Consider the following 13916-nt stretch of genomic DNA (forward strand, 5'->3'; position numbering starts at 1 on the left):
TACAAAAGACTCATCAGTGACGCTCGAATCCAAAAAAAGTTTAAAAGGCCCAATAAAGTACGAAGTTGAAGAGCATTGAGAACCAAAATTCCTAAAAGTTTTGCCAAATACCGCTAAGGTGATCTATGCCTAAGGTAGAAAAGCCTTAGTATTTCAAAAAATTCAAAAATCTGTAAACAGTAAATTTATAAATATTATCAAATCAATGACAATTCATGTCAGCACAAAAAGTGCTGACGACTAGGCTTGTGATAAACCTCTCCCTTGCATGACAGTCGCATAAAATTTCATTGTATTCCCGACGATGTGAAAACAAAACAAACAGACATATGTACCCTCAATTTATGAATTAAATCATAGATTTTTGTATTATTCAAAATTATCAGTAAATTCTATGTTCTAAAAGTATCATTTGTCCTTCGCCTTTCATCTGATACCTTTATATGCAAAATATATACTACATAGTTTAAGTTTACACCTGTGCGTAGGAACTATTTTGTTTTAAATATGTACTACTTTCCAGTATGTTATTTTTCGACCGGGCCCGATTGTTTGGTGTCACATCTTACAAAGTATATCCAAATCATTTGTGCAAAGAATTCCACTTAAGCCATTCTTATGGGTCGTCTTTACCTTACATTGAGGTGAGAGTTTGATTCCAGTTGATGTCTCACTGTGACTTTGAGATGACGAAGAGCAATACAAGTGTTGTTCATTTGCTTTTTGTATGTTTTTATGTTGTGCATTTATTGAGTGTGTGTCAAGGATGGATACCCCATAGCCTTTGTTTTTGTATTGTTATAGGTAAAAATTCAAAAAATAGGGGTACAGAAGTCAACATTGTGTTATCATCTAAATCACTATAAAGATTTTTTTCAAAATTTCAAGAAAGAATCACAAAAAGACATATAGACAAGCAAATTCGTCAAATTGAAAGACAAGAATACAAAAATTTACCATAGCGCAATAGCACAATGACGGTAGGTATAAGTACCCAGCCACATCAAATGGGTTTTACCAAAACATGATTAAACATTAAAGGTAATATTCACAAAGACAAATTGAAGAATCGTACGTTATTAAGATGATAAGAAACGTCAGTACCTAAAATCTCTACGTCAAGACCAAAGTGCACCATTTGTGATGTCCTATCATGATTTTCTTGATAGAGGGTTGCTGCTCACAAGAAAGCTATTAAACCAAGGGTTCCAAATGGTGAAGTTGAAATCGTTCCTTTGTAAATTTTACGGACGCCATCACGAGTTGGTTGACCGTTATGAAATAACCGTTTCACAAATGATATCGGATATGTTCCTTACGTCTTAACTACAATCCCCTCACCTTTCATGAATGTGACCTACCGAATTAGACTATTTACCAGATTTGTTATCACGTAAGAAACACGACGGGTGCCACAGGTGGAGCAGGATCTGCTTACCCATCCGGAGCACCTGAGATCGCCTCTATTTTTTGGTAGGGTTTGTGTTGCTTATTCTTTAGTTTTCTTTGTTGTGTCATGTGTAGTATTGTTTGTCTGTTTGTCTTTTTCATTTTTAGCCATGGCGTTGTCAGTTTATTTTCAATTGATGAGTATATAAACTCATCATAGATACCAGGACTAAATTTAGTATATACGCCAGACGCGCGTTTGTCTACAAAAGACTCATCAGTGACGCTCGAATCTAAAAAAGTTAAAAAGGCCAAATAAAGTACGAAGTTGAAGAGCATTGAGGACCAAAATTCCTAAAAGTTTTGCCAAATACAGCTAAGGTAATCTATGCCTGAGGTAGAACAGCCTTAGTATTTCAAAAATTTGTAAACAGTCAATTTATAAATATAACCATATCAACGACAATGCATGTCAGCACAAATAGTGCTGACTGCTGGGCTTGTGATACCCTCGTGGAAATAAATCTCCACCAGCAGTGGCATCGACCCAGTGGTTGTAAATAAACTCATCATAGATACCAGGACTAAATTTAGTATATACGCCAGACGCGCGTTTCGTCTACAAAAGACTCATCAGTGACGGTCGAATCCAAAAAAGTTAAAAAGGCCAAATAAAGTACGAAGTTGAAGAGCATTTAGGACCAAAATGCCTAAAAGTTTTGCCAAAATACAGCTAAGATAATCTATGCCTGAGGTAGAAAAGCCTTAGTATTTCAAAAAAATCAATTTATGTCAGCACAAATAGTGCTGACTACTGTGCTTGTGATACCCCCGGGGAAATAAATCTCCACCAGCAGGAGTTCAACTGTTCCTTAGGTACCTTTCGTCCCGCTTTTGTGAAGATGAAATTGAATATTTATCAAGAAGGTCTTGGTACCTTGTTCCTCATAAAGGTCAAGACGACACACACAAAACAATAAAATGCATTAAAAATGCCTACAAGACGGCAATAAGCTTTTTGAATGCCAAATTGCAAATGACTTGGTCAGTAGAACGCGTGCGCATTTGGCAAACATCTAATTACTGTACTGCTTGTTTGAACAAATGGTTTTGTTACGCCTTTGCAGATCCAGCCATAGGGCACAATAATGTAATGCTGATTTTATCTCTTTCAGTGCAAACAGCCAATCAGAATCCGATTCAGATTCAGACAACACATCTAGTCATTGAGAAAAAGAGCAAATTTGATAAATCAAAATTATCATATCAGTCAAATTCATAAAACAGCTTTACATCCAAAAAATAAATAATTGAAACTGAAGAGAAATGAGACAGTAACATACAATAAAATCTATTGTCTATTATATTATGAGTTTATTAATATTAAGACAAACATATTATTTTAATGTGATGTCTATAAATTAAATGATTGAATGGATGCAAAGAAGAAGAATTTACATAATGTAAAGATTCATTTAAAAATAATCTGCTTGATATATCAACTATAGCGAAAAGTGTACACGAAGAGTGTCTAGTATGAAAAAACTTTTTTTGTAAAGAAAGAGAAAATAGATTTATTTAAAAACAAACACTGTTAGGTCCTTTGAACTGGTATTGTATTCAACAGCTGTAAAATTCAATAGCACTTTAAAAGATTCTATAATATTCAATTAAAAATCTATAGTTTTCAGTTCGGCAAAAAACTATTCAGGTGATCATTTCTTGAAATCTCACAAAAGATCTATAGTTTTGATAAACGGTAAATGTCTTATGCTTAATAAACTCTCAAAGTCCATTTCTCTAGGATGTCAACTTACACATTTCAATATATGGATACAATCAGTCGAAATATCAATGTCAACAAATAATGCTGTTTCAGAACTATATCGCCCCATAACTCTTGTATATAATGTTTTTGCTTATATAAATACTCTTAGAATTATTCAGTTGTTAACATCCAATATTCTGCACATGTTGATTGTAAAAAAATAGCTCAGATAAAAACAAAACTTGTTAATCGAAACTATTGTTGTTAATCTTTACTTATAGTTTTACAACTATTTCCTACAATGATCAAACGTAAAAGAACAAAATTACAGTTTTCCGAGGAAAATTCAGAACGGTCGTCCCTTATCAAATGGCAAAAGCGCAAACACATCAAATGAATGTATAACAACTGTCATATTCCTGACTTAGTACAGACATTTTTTCGTGTTGTATGAAAGTCGCCGCATAAAATTTCATTGTATTTACAACGATGTGAAAATAAAACAAACAGACATATGAGCCCTCAATTTAAGAATTAAATCATAGATTTTTGTTTTATTTAAAATTATCAGTAAATTCTATGTTCTAAAAGGATCATTAGTCCTTCGCATTTCATCTGATACCTTAATTATCGAAATGTATGCTACATAGTTAAAGTTTACATCCGTGCGTAGGAACTATTTTGTTTAAAATACGTACTACTTTCCAGTATGTTATTTTTCGACCGGGCCCGATTGGGTGGTGTGACATCTTACAAAGTATATCCATTTTTTTTGTGCAAAGAATTCTGCTTCAGCCATTGTTATGGGCAGTCTTAACCTTGCAGTGACTTTGAGATGAAGAAGAGCAATACAAGTGCTGATCCTGTGCTTTTTGTATGTTTTTGTGTTGTGCATTTACAGATTTTGTGTCATGGATGGATACCCTATAGCCTTTGTTTTTGTTTTATAATAGGTAAAAATGTCGACAATAGGGGAACAGCAGTCACTTGTGTTAAAACCTAATCACAATTAAAAAAAACACATATTTCAACAAAGAACCACAAAAAGACATATAGATATGCACATTTGTAAAAATGAAAGACGAGAATACAAAAACTTACCATAGCGCAATAGCACAATGACGGCTGGTAATAGTACCCAGTAACACCAAATAGATATTACCAAAACAAGATTAAACAGTAAAAGTAATATTCACAAAGACAAATTGAAGAACTGTATGTAATTAAAATTAAGATGACAAGAAACGTCAGTACCTAAAATATATACCTCAAGACAAAAGACCGTTATTTGTGAAGATAAAACGGAATATTTATCAATAAGGTCTTGGTACCTTCCGATACACATTTTAAGAAAAAGGACGAGATGTTCTTTGACATACCACTGGTTCATCAACTTTCTGCTTAGACAATGGTGACGTTTAACAAAGTCTGAGTATCCCATATGCAAGAAAAGTTGATATATTGCTACTAAGGTTGAGGAAATTGATAATTTCAAAATAAAATCGTCTCGTTTGTCATACTGAGATTACCGCGTATGCCAATTTGAAGCATCAGTCTAAATATGAGACAGAGGAAGCCGTGTCTGTTTTATTTAGTTTTATTTGTAGTTCTGGGGGATATATTATTGAAACCAAATCAGAGAAGACAATCGTTTTATTATTAACCCTATTAAGGAGTTATTCCCCTTGAAAAATTGTATTTCGAGAACCGGAAATCGTAGAGACTTTGGACCTTCACCAATATTCTTTAATGTATGTGACCTTCAATATGCACCCAAGGTCAAAGGTCACAGAGTGCAAAATAAAATTTCGCTGCAATTTCAGGCTTACATATTAGGAAAACGATAAGACTTTGCTGCATACATACAGCGTATAAAATGTTCCTCTCGACGAGCTCTACATTTTATATAAAAAAATATGTCCAACCGTCTGTTCAAAAGTTACAACGGGATGATTCTTAAAAGTATAGTATTTTGTGTATATCTCTTTAAAAGGTAACAGATATCAACCTACTATAAACTGCAAAGATGGTCAGTAATTCAAGACCTTCAATTTGAGGTCAATATCAGGTCATGATGAAATTTCACCTTGACCTCCACATTATACTATGACCTTGACCTTGTGATATTTGAAAGGTCAAGTGGTCCTGAGTTGAATGGTGATAGTCCCATGTCTCTACGACTTCCGGTTCTCAAGTTTGGTATTACATCATATATTTGATGATTAATTGTGACCTTGGTGAACTTTAAAATTGTCCCAATTCTTTTTCTATAATGTTGTCCTGTAACTGTAGATCGTTTACCATTTAACAGATTTGAGATATCTATTGTCGTTTGAGAGATAATGCAGTTTGAAATTTTGCGAGCGGCGGCGTGTATTTCTGAATCAACAACAGCTTAACACTTAAAATGTTTAGGAAATTGAAGAGGTTAACATTGTTATATGTTTGATCAAATACCAAAAACATTCCATGGAAAAAACATCAAAAAATCATTTTGAAATTTTCATGTTTTGCATCAAGGATTTGTATAGTAAGAAGGATTGGAATCTCGTGGGCTTTTGCACAGACTGTGGTATAATATCTTCTGCGGCGCGAGATTTTGTGAGATTACCCGTGATGCATCTGGAAAATGCTAAACTAGCTCTGATTCGGATAATTTAACCAAATTCTATTAGAGGAAAAAGTACCATCAACGTTTAAAACCGGAACAGTATCTCCGATTCTGAAGAAAGGAAAGGCATTCTATGAGGTAGAAAATTACCGTGGTATAACAGTCACATCAGTTATTGGAAAAGTATTTGAATATATCATTTTGGATAAATCTAACTTAATGAAATCGGGTCAATCTCCTTTACAGTTTGGTTTTACACAAGGACTATCTCCAAACATGGCAGCCCTAATACTTTCGGAGGCATGCTCAGAGATAACAGGAAAACAAACCATTTTCGTCACAACACTCGACAGTCAAAAAGCATTTGATGTTGTAAGTCACGTAATACTGATGGACAGGCTATATCACTACGGACTAAATCTGAATTTGTGGAACATTATCGAGGAGCTATATAGCGGCGTAACATCAACAGTAAAATGGAAAGGAGAAACAAGTACAAGCTTTGAAATACACCAGGGCGTGCGACAAGGAGGTGTCCTATCTACTCACCTATATAAGGCCTACATAAACGAACTGCTTCTAGATCTGCAAAAACGAAATCTAGGTTCTCATATAGGCAACAATTATGTTGGATGTCCTGCTTGCGCAGATGATATCGTACTTTTATCCCTCAATAGAGAAGAAATGCAAGAAATGCTGAATATTGTCGATAATTACTCAAAAGACCATCGATTTAACATCCATCCTCAAAAGAGTAATGTTATAATAAAGACTGGAAATAAACGTAAAGATCCTGAAGATAGCGATGCTTTTAAAATGGGGAACAATGATTTAAATTGTACGGATCGTACAACCCACCTAGGCCTAACAAGATCAACAAAAGATGAAACCCGAATAAATGTAGATGATCGCATAAGTTTAGCCAGAAGAACATTATACTCTCTCATAAAGACTGGTGTACATGGCTCAAATGGTTTAAATCCTAAAACTTCATATAGGATCTATCAAGCATACGTCCTACCAAGGCTACTGTACGGGCTTGAAACTCTACATGTGAATTCTAAAGAAATGTCGCTTCTTTCAAGCTTCCACCTCGATACCTTGAGAAAACTTCAGTCTCTTCCGAAAAGGACAGCATGTGCATCAGTATACCTACTTCTGGGAGCTCTACCGCTTATTGCTGAAATTCACAAAAGACAACTTAGCCTCTTATTTGGTGTGCTCAATAGCGACAATGAAACTATTAGATCACTAGCTATGCGTCAATATATGTCCGGAAGATCAACAAGCTTCTTCACCAAAACAGCAGAAATTTTAGAGATGTACAACCTACCTTTCTTTCTGGAATTATGCGAAAAGAAGTATTCAAAAATAGAATGGAAAAAACGGACAAAATCAGCAATAAACGGTCATTGGACTAACAAACTACGCCTAGAATGTGAAGAAAAATCAACTCTACAAAATTTAACAATTTCGAACTTAACAATAGGTGTCACACATCCTGTTTGGGCTACAGTTTCTTCATCAGTCTCGGACATTAGAAAAGCAATTACAAAAAGCCGCATGTTAACGGGAACCTATCTATTACAAGCTCATAGACACAGATTTAACCAGGCCGAAGTAGACCCGATTTGTCCAAACTGTAGAACTGAGAACGAAGACCTATGTCATGTGTTAACAACTTGTCCATTGTATATGAACATCAGGATAGCGTTATATACTCCAATTAAGAACTTTATAGTGAGTATTATATCTGAATCAACATGGGCAACTCACTTCAGTAACCGTGAGGCAATATGTACACTTATAGTAGACTGTCAAAGCTTCGCAAATCTGAACATTATACCGAACAACCCAGAAATACTTGGAAAGATTGAAAATATGTCCAGAATATACTGCTATGAAATTCACAAAAAGAGACTATCAACCGAGATATAACATTTCCCTGGGTATCACAGCTCCCCATAAAGACACTAATAACAATATTTACCACCATGTGTCTATATCTGATATATATCATAAATAGTAAAATAGTTGCCGTAATTAAAATACTTTAGTGTGATGTTTATGCATAAATATTTAGAACGTTAATATCTGCTTGCTTAACTATAATATACACCATATATACAAGCCTGAACGTGTGTACTGTGCAAGACTTTAAAATTTGAGTACAATGTAGAACTAACTCTTATAACGCAAAAATATATCATTGCTTATTAACAAAGATATCAACATTAGATAGAAAATAACCATCTGTAGCATCCTCTAAATGCATAGTATTTTAGCTTGCACTTCTTGGCTCCCATATGAATGAAGACCTTTTAATTCATTAACTCTATCCAGTGAATTCAACAGCCAAAATAGTTAATTGATCTTATTTAACTAGACATTACTTTTATCACCGTATCTACATCCTGGATAACGGAGGAATCTACCTGAACAAAACAGAACCTGGATAATGAATGGGTAATCCGTGTATATAATATGTACATTTCTGTAAATAAATTTTGTGCATGTGCAACGTTCTGGTGGAGGATTTCATTACAATTTGGAATAACTTGTGGATATTATAACATTTTTAAAAACTAATCCGTTAAGGAAACACAGCTAGCTGTGTGTGCTCCAACACTGGAGGGATTTACATAAAGAAGAAGAAGAAGAAGAATGGCTGACATTTGCATCACCTAAACAAATAGACATCGATATGTAAGTATCTACAATCTATATTTATCAAATATTATGCTTGAAATAAGAAGTTTAAATTGGTTCTGGTGTTATGAATAACTTTTACGATCGCAGTAAGAATACACGGCTCCATAGAATTAATTTGCATATTGACCGAAGTGACCTCACCCTATCCCGCCTATTGGGCGGTCCTATCATCATTTTCTATTTTTATACTCCTTCCTCAAAAAACGGAGATGAGTGATAAAATTTATATTTTCTGATATATATATGATTTCTTCGTGTATTGAGTAAATTTCGTAGTGATTGGTGCATTAGTTTTCCTTTTTTTTTACGTTTTTTTGAGTTGATTACAACAAAAATGGCGTTCTGGAGCGAAAATGGGGGTGGCTTGGGAAAAATGAATAAAGTTCTTCAATTGGCCTAGATTACTGTTCAAACATGTTTACAAACGTAAAACATTGGTGATAAAGTGTATTGAAGAAAGCTCAAACCGCTAAATAAGGGAATTGTGATGCTTTTCTGTCTTTAAACATCAATGTGGTTCTCAGATGAATAGCAATTTACCAGGCCTAAATTGGGAGGGGATCCAGTTGTCATAATAATCTGATACTTCCTTCCTGTTTATACCAAAATGAAATCGTTAAACCATGTGTTTTGAAATAGTTTTACATCAATTTTAACTAGCCATGTTCCATAGAAAACTCCATAGATTTGCCTTTGCCGATGTGGAAAGGGACAATGCATGGATGGTAATATTTTCAAATGTTCAGCCCAGTGTTTACCAGCATCATGGTATTGACAATTGTGAACGTACATTGTGTACAAATGAATGTACATTTTTACTGACATCAAAATAATAATACACCAACACAGCTCATCTACTTTAATGCCTTTAATGATGTTTGGGTAGTGCTGTTTTGGTCTTCATTATAAATCACTGTCCCCCTTTTATTATGCATGTTATTATTATGGACTCCCTTCTTCTCTATCTGTTTATACCACATATCACATGCATTACAAATTTAAGTCCAATTAATTATTATGCCTGTTAATTATGGCATTTTGCTAGGCTAAATAATGTTTTCCTGCAACAACTTCAAATCCAACAATGCAATGAAAGATGTTTTCCTGCAATGGTGTCAAAGCAAAAATCAAAATAGCCTTGCAAGATTTTTTCCTGCAACAGTGTCAAAGCAAATAATTAAAATAGCAAGACGTCATAATTTTTTTAAACCTGTGCATTACAAATGTACCCGAGCTTTATCTTTTCTAGACCGAACTGCTCTAAACTAATACTTCAGTCAAGTCCAGTTAGAGTTTTATATATATAATATATAAAGGATATTCTGTTATCTTACATTTATTCCTTTTATTGTTATTTTTGATTTTTTTGCTTGTTCTCGACATCTTTTGATCCTACAATATTGCAAAATATTTTATTTTAAAACAATAGAAACATTGCTACAAATATAAATTATTCCTGAATTTGCATAAACCCATAGAAATCTAACATAAATTTTGCAAATATAATTATTCGAGCAGAGATCTTGAGGTAGTATTGCTATTGTTAACGACATATTTGATATTGGAATTGTTTAAGCCATATGATATTGTATTATTATTGCCACATGTAACTATATTACACCTTTTTTTCAGTATTTTCCAAAATGCTCAAACTGGTGAATGTTAAGAAGAAAAGTCTAGGCACAAGGATTCAAGTCCCCAAAAAAGTCTAAGCAGTTGTGTGCAAACAGCAGTTGGCCATTCATGCACTTATCATGTGGACTAACATATATACATGATATATATGGCATGCCTTAAAATAGAAATAGAAATACTAGTGTACAACTGAATGCCACTTTTGACCAGAACGTTCCTTTGAATATCATTTATGGAGGATATACCAACAATGTTTCATTGGATCATTAACATTTAATCTCTTCTACCTAAACCTGAAAGCTATGCTTTGTGTGTAGGGAACTTTGATAGTGACTTGATAGATGATCATGTGATACCTGGGTTAAATTGGATTATTTCTATATTTTAATATAAAAATAAATCATTTAACATCTTCTTTTAAATTCCATTACATGCCAGATTCATTTAATACTTCAAATCTGCTTGGTGTTGAGTGTATATTGACGATGTACATGTATGTGTAGTAAAATAAGCAAGGAGACATGGGATATGATTGAAATGAGACAACTATCCATTCAATATCAAATGAAGATTTTAAAAACTAGTAGTCTACATGTACAATGATTGAATCAATGAATGTATGTCAATCACCATCAACAAAACCCATGCAGCATAGCAGGTCAATAAATATTATTACATGAAACATAATACATGCACAAAAAATTGTTTTTATACCAAATTTGAAGTTAAGACATAAGAGTTAAGAGATGCGGGATGTGGTATGCTTGCTAATGGAATTTAGACCGCTCAGTTCACCAAAGAAACAAATGATGTTGATGTAAGCAATTATTCAATCTATTGTTATTTCTTATCTTGATAGACAAAAATTGTTTTACATGTATTATACAGTATATTCGTAATTATGAGCTATAAAATCAATACATGTACAAGGCAAAATTGTACAAAAAGTATCTTCTGTTAGACAAGAAACATTTTAGTTATGTTTACAAAGACATTTATTGATAAATATCTATAGACACTACAGTTTAGACCTACCAAGCATGAAAGTTACAAACAGAAAAGTATTACCTTTGTTTTAATACTTGATGTAAACTGCTGTTGCGTACCTCATATGAAGTGTATCAATGTACAATCAGAAAAAGATAGTCTTCTTTGATATATGACACGTCGCTCTTTAAGTTAATTTCTGTATTATACGTGAATAATACATAACCAGGAATAATTCCATGACTGACTACTTGAGAGGCCGTTATACATGTATGACATGTATGACAGAGAGCTGACACTATAAAATTGCCCTATCAAATTCATGCACAAATTGATGAAAGTGCTCTGATAAGAAACAAAAGTGCATTTAAAGATGTAATGTTATTAGTACAATTAAAAAAATGTGCTTGCATTGATAATTTATAACACACTGGCTAACGTTTCTTTTATGCCTATATATGTTTATGATGATTGAAACCAGCTACAGTAACATGCAGAGGCAGTTTTATAGGGTTACCCAGTGGGCTCCCTCTTTAACAGTACTTGTTCCAAACTTATGATCATGACTAGCCACTATGTATATGAAACGCAATGCAGTAATTCGTCCTGAAATGTGTTGTCAGTTCTTTTTTCCACAAAAAATGTTTTGCACCTGTTTCCCGAGATTGAAAGAGTTTCCGAAGATGCAAATTCGCATATCTATAATGACATAATTTACAAGAATAAGATTTTTTTTAAATTTCTTTGACAATTGATTGAAAATAAAAAATTACAGAAGTTAACATACAAACACATTGTCAACTGCCGTTATACACATTGCATTACAATGTCCATCAAATAAACAGTTAAATTATGCTTTTTCGTCAATTGAAACTTGAGTGAAAATCAATAATTATTACGTTTAAGGGCATCCGATACAGTTTCAAGGGAGTTAACTCTTGGCGCGACGTTGAGCGTTTGAATTCCCGCAAAACGTCACTTTTTGCGGGACGTAATGCGTGTCATTTTCCGTAATAAGAAACGTAATGTGGAATTTCCATGCTCCAATTTCTGTTTCTCCCGCATGCTAATTTCTACGCCATTAATATTAGTCAGTGCATTTGATTCTACCAGGATAACAGTCTAATAACATAATAATAAATAAAACACATTACTGTTTCTTTGAGATCTTCAACAAATATCGTATAGTGAGCAATCTCAAGACGACTGACCCTTTTGGTGTTACTAATATCATGCCTGTCAATTAAAATTTTAGAATCATTCATCATCCACGATTTGGTCCGGATTCGATTTTTTATTACACGTAACAGCACAGAAAACCAATGATATTTTAAAACTAATACCGAAAATGTATGTACACGAAGAAGTCAATTTCCTTTCTAAACTAACAATGTATTCAATTTATTTATGTAAAAAAAATAATGGTATGCCGCTAATACAAACAATGATACAACTTTTATAAAAGAACAAAGTTTCTATTTCCTCCACATTGCACGTAGTTTATCTAACAAAAGGCAATAGCAAACAATATGTTTATACACCCGTAAAAATTTTGACGGGACATAATGGTATAAAAATGCCCGCGTCCGTCTGTCCGTCGTAAATATGTTAACGGCATATTATCATTAAACTGAACATGGTTTTTTTCAGTCATGATGGTCAAACGATCTGTATCATTTTTGGTGAACTTTATGAGTTACAGGACTTCGTAACTAGAACAGTTTTTTTTTACAGTTCGCGCTGTATCTAGAAAACGTTTTATGACTATTATTCAAAACTTTACACACTTCTTGGTTATATAATTGTGAAGAATTTGTATATACTTTTGAGAATGATTCAGAATTTGATTTTAGAGTTATTGAGTTTATGACAAAAAGGGGGTGGGGGTTCACATGTCGCGCCGTATCTCAGAAACTATCTATAATTATTGCATAAAACTTCACATACTTTTTAGTTAAATTATTCTTAAGATCTGTATACTTTGGTGATGATTCTTTAATTCATTTTTGAGTTCTTGAATTTTTATTGAGCTTCAATTTGGGGATCATATAAAACATGTTGTGATATATATAAACTTCCTATTGAGCAAGAATAATGAATGAGTCAGGATATACCTAGCATGACTTCCCGTACAACCCACGTGTTATTTTAAAAACACATATTATGTTGGGTTTTTTTTTCATAAGACGAAGGGCGTATCATGCGCTCGAAGCGCAGCTGTTTATTTTTTTCTTTATTTTTTTTATAGATATATTAGAGAAATGACGGAATGACAGAAAATACAATGCAATTTTCTATACAATTCGAACGTGTCCATACGATATCAGTTTTATAGAAAGTTGGCAAGAATGGTACACTTGAAAAATCTAATTAACCAGAAGTCCGGAAGGACAGACAGGGGAATGGACATGCGGTATTCTATGTACGCGCTGTGGTGAAAAAAATATATAGTTATTTACCATTAAAATTACGCTATGAGAGAATGATTTTATAATCCCAACTAATCGTAATATATCCAGTCCTCTCGCTATTAATTCAATCGTTTTTTAGCCAAATCAAAAATTTCAAAATTATAGTTTCTCTGTCTGGACAAAAGCATCCATTAGCAAATTGAAGATTCTCCTTTGTAAGATTTTGCTTCTGTTTTCTGACCACATAAAACAGAAGATGTGGTATAATTGTCAATTAGACAACTCTCAATAAGAGACAAACATGACACAGAAATTAACAACTATAGGTCACCGTACGGTCTTCAACAATGAGCAAAACCCATACCGCATAGTCAGCTATAAAAGGACCCGAAATGACAAGGTA

The sequence above is a fragment of the Mytilus edulis genome, chromosome 5 (assembly GCF_963676685.1).
Source record: "Mytilus edulis chromosome 5, xbMytEdul2.2, whole genome shotgun sequence".
In the NCBI taxonomy this organism is placed as follows: domain Eukaryota; kingdom Metazoa; phylum Mollusca; class Bivalvia; order Mytilida; family Mytilidae; genus Mytilus; species Mytilus edulis.